Source organism: Bubalus bubalis, chromosome 1, assembly GCF_019923935.1.
Source record: "Bubalus bubalis isolate 160015118507 breed Murrah chromosome 1, NDDB_SH_1, whole genome shotgun sequence".
Classification (NCBI taxonomy): domain Eukaryota; kingdom Metazoa; phylum Chordata; class Mammalia; order Artiodactyla; family Bovidae; genus Bubalus; species Bubalus bubalis.
This window is the reverse complement of record NC_059157.1, coordinates 39,528,740-39,532,382: the sequence shown is the minus strand read 5'-3', so window position 1 is coordinate 39,532,382 and position 3,643 is coordinate 39,528,740. Positions and strand designations below refer to the sequence as shown.

Here is a 3,643-nt window from a genome sequence, read left to right as displayed (position 1 = left end):
GTCCTCCAGGCCTCCCTGCAGTGCAGGAAACCAGGAAGAAAGCAAAGATGATCCGGAGTCTTAGAAACTTAGGTAGTTTTGCCAACTTATGGTTACTAAAAAGGGACATGTAGGGAAAATAGATAAATTAGGAGCTTGGAATTAACTTTCACACACTTCTATATATAAAGTTAATAATCAACAAGGACCTACTGTATAGCACAGTGAACTCTACTCAATACTCTGTAATAACCTGTATGGGAAAAGAATCTGAAATAGAATGCATATATATATATATAACTGATTCACTTTGCTTTACACCTGAAACTAACACAACATTGTAAGTCAACTTTACTCCAATATAATTGAAAAATAAAATAACTTTTAAAAATAAAAAATTTTTAAAGAAACTTAAGGGACTACCCTGGTGTTCCATGGGTAGGATTCCTCACTGCCAATGCAGGGGACCTGGGTTCCATCCCTGGTCAGGAAACTAGATCCCGCATGGCATGACTAAAGAGTTTGCATTAAATAAATTAAAATATTTTTAAAATTCTAATTTTAAAAAGAAACTTGGGTGATTTTGCTGTCACTGGACTTTATGTTAGGTGGACAGGGTGAGAAGTATCCCAATTCCTGAAAGATATCACAAAATCCTCTGTAAAGTAAATAAAATACTCTGCAGGGGGAATGAGGGGTTCCCCAAAGAAAACCTGTTGTAAATGTTTGGTCTCCGGGCCCCTCCCTGCCTGTCCTGGAACAAGGCTCTGCCCACTGTCCCCTCAGCCCCACCTGGGCAAGCAGGTGATGCAGAGACCACGGGGCAGGCGCAGGACTGAGCCCCGCTAAGATGTAAGACTTAAGACAGAAACTGCAGGCGGGCGGGAGTGGAGATCCCCTCGTTTGGCAGGGCCAAAGTAAAGCCTCCAGTGTAAGTCCCTTCCTTCCACCACCTTCCTCTCCTGCCCATAAATGTTTGGTCATTTAACAACATTCCACATTCAGAAATGATTCCCAGATGCCATCAGTGAATAGGGAAGAAGTTTAGGGGAAAGAAGAAGCTGAATTTCAAGTATTTTCCTGTTGGCCTGCATACGTCTAACCTCTGTTTGAAAGGCATGCTTTACAGTTATTCCTAAACCTCTGAGGTCTTAACCTGAGGGGCAACTCCCCTGAGAAACCAGTTCTGGGAGATTCTGGAAGAAGGTGGATCTTCTTCCCTTTCTGTGAAAGTTGATTTTCGGTTTTTTTGCATAAAGTCCCCACTCCCATCCCACATTTTGAGTATCGCCTTTATGGAAATGTAGAAACATCTAAAAGTCTTCTGGTAACTCTGGTTGAAATGGAAGGTGCTAGTTCTCAGACGCCTCATATGTAAGTGGGGAGCGGAGAGAGACCGGAGGGAGAGGAGGCGGCGGAAGGAAGGAGCTCACACGTGAGGCTTGACTTCGGCTCTGCAAAGCGAGGGGATCTCCACGCGCCCCGCCCCCCTCCGCCAGTCTGCCGTTTCTGTAGCCATCTTACGTCTTAGCGGGGCTCAGTCCTGCGCCTGCCCCGTGGTCTCAGCACCACCTGCTCGCCCAGGCGGGGCTGAGAGGACAGTGGGCAGAGCCTTGTTCCAGGACAGGCAGAGAGGGGCCCCCGGAGGCTCCAGCCGGGATCAAGCGTCACCAGTTCAAGTGTCACACGGAGGGCATGCCCTCCAGATGACCTCCTCCCCCAGAGGGACGCTGGTGGTTGTGCCCTCTGATTCAATTTTAGGCTAAAAAGAGTTCTAGCCTGTAGCCCTCCTTTTCTCACCCCATTTGAGAGAATGTTGGTAAAATTTAGGCTCTGTGCACTGGTGCCAGATTAAGTCTGGGAGACAGAGTTTGGGGTGAAGTAAGTAAAAAATAAACAGCTTTTTCCTCTGCCAAGCAAAGGGGGCCATGGCAGGCTAATGCCCTTGAGACTGTGAGTCCATCCAGGTGAGTGGTGAGGAGTCTCCTAGTGCTCAAGGGCCAGGGCGTGGTCAGCTCGTGGACATTCTTCTGATTGGCTGGTGGTGAAGTAATTAGGAGACAGCATCATCAACCTGGTTCCAGCTATTCTGGGGTCTACATGCTTGTGGGCAGTAGGCGGTTAACTTCTCCCACCTGGTGGTGGTTTCCTATGAGCAAAACAGCTCGGAGGACATGGCTCAGAATACCACGTACAGTCCTTGAGAAAGAACTAAAGATGTTGACTTTGTTTAGCAGCTCAAGTATTATTGTTTTATCTTGCTTGAATGTTTTCCTTTCTTTCAGCATGTTCTCTCTTCTCTGATTAAATTTACTCTTTGACTAAAAGTTTTTCCATAGACAAAAAGCAGGTGGAAGACACGTGTGGTGGTCTATCCTGGGATGGCCTTGTAGTGTTGTGCTCGGTTAGAGAAGGGACCGTTACGGATCCTGCCAAAGCTCCTAGTGTGAGAGGCAAGACAAACGTTAGGATGAACAAGAGGTTCAGAGCATGGAAAAGCAGAAAGAGGAAAAAAAGCGAGGCCAGGGTAAAGCCATTTACATCCACAGAAAATCCCTGCACCTTTTCCTTTTCAAGAGGATTTACTGAGCATGTTTGGCGTTCAAAAGTGCATGAGGCTCCAGCATAAAAACTATGAACGACACACCCTGCTCTTGCCTCCCTGGGGGAGGGTGGGCCCCGGTTCTCAGCCATCACAACCCTGTCATTCAGTTGCACAAAAGCATTCCCAATGAAAGAGTTGGCTTTTACGAGCCTACCTGAAAAGATCACAAAGAGAAATAGTCTTCTTTAAGAGCCTGACTCAACTGGGAAAACAGGAGGCTTAATTGGAGCTGCAATATCACTATTTCACATTTTTATCACTAAATGTGTATAAAGATTTTAGATTTCTGGTGACAGATACTCTTTAACAAAAATATCTTCTGATGAATACTTTGGAATGGTTCCTGTCTGTTTTCCCAGATAAATATTTACCTTGACTTATGCTCATATTAACACAAAGATTTTTCTCCATCACCACCCTGAACACCATGCCTTGCCTCCAACAGGAATTGTGGTTTTATCAACTCAAGTTGACGGGGGTAAATGTGCTCTTTTATTTAGCTTCTCAGGTGCTAATCAAAGACTAATTACCTTGAACCCTATTGACCTTCTCCCACCTTTTTCGCAATAGAGACTAATGAGTGACATTACACAGGGCATAGTTTCATGCACTGAAAGGAACGGATTCATGCATTATTCACGCCACGTAAATACGTGCACTTTTATTTGGAGCTTTCAAAGATCTCAGAAAGAAACACCAAGGAGACACACAATCTGACAAAGGCAAGAATTGGGGCAGGAAAATTATATTCGATGGAAATGGAGAAAAATAGACCAATCTGTGCAGAAATGAAGCTGCTGGAAAGGAAGTAAGAACCTGAGGAAAGGCGAGAACAGTAAGTGCCTCCAAGTGTGTGTTAGACTCATGATGGGGGCCAGGACCTTGGCCCCTTGAGCCCTGGGCAGCCCTCCCTACCGGGTCCCAGTGGGGCATCCACAAAGAACCATCCAGGTAGTCCTATCATACCATCCTGACATCCTGACACTGGCCCCATGCTGCCACCCTAGGAGCCAAGTTAGTCCATTTCAGGCATCAAAAACTTGCAAACTTTTGTGACCT

At 45.8% G+C, this 3,643-nt stretch overlaps 1 long non-coding RNA gene across 1 annotated transcript; it reads right to left on the bottom strand.

The window, feature by feature from the left end:
• Positions 1–2,258: 2,258 nt before the first annotated feature.
• LOC123332752 lies at positions 2,259–3,050 on the bottom strand. The gene is made up of 2 exons (XR_006549777.1): positions 2,956–3,050; positions 2,259–2,420 (listed from the first exon to the last, which is right to left on the bottom strand). It is a non-coding gene; the product is annotated as an uncharacterized LOC123332752 (long non-coding RNA).
• Between the last annotated feature and the right edge of the window lie 593 nt (positions 3,051–3,643).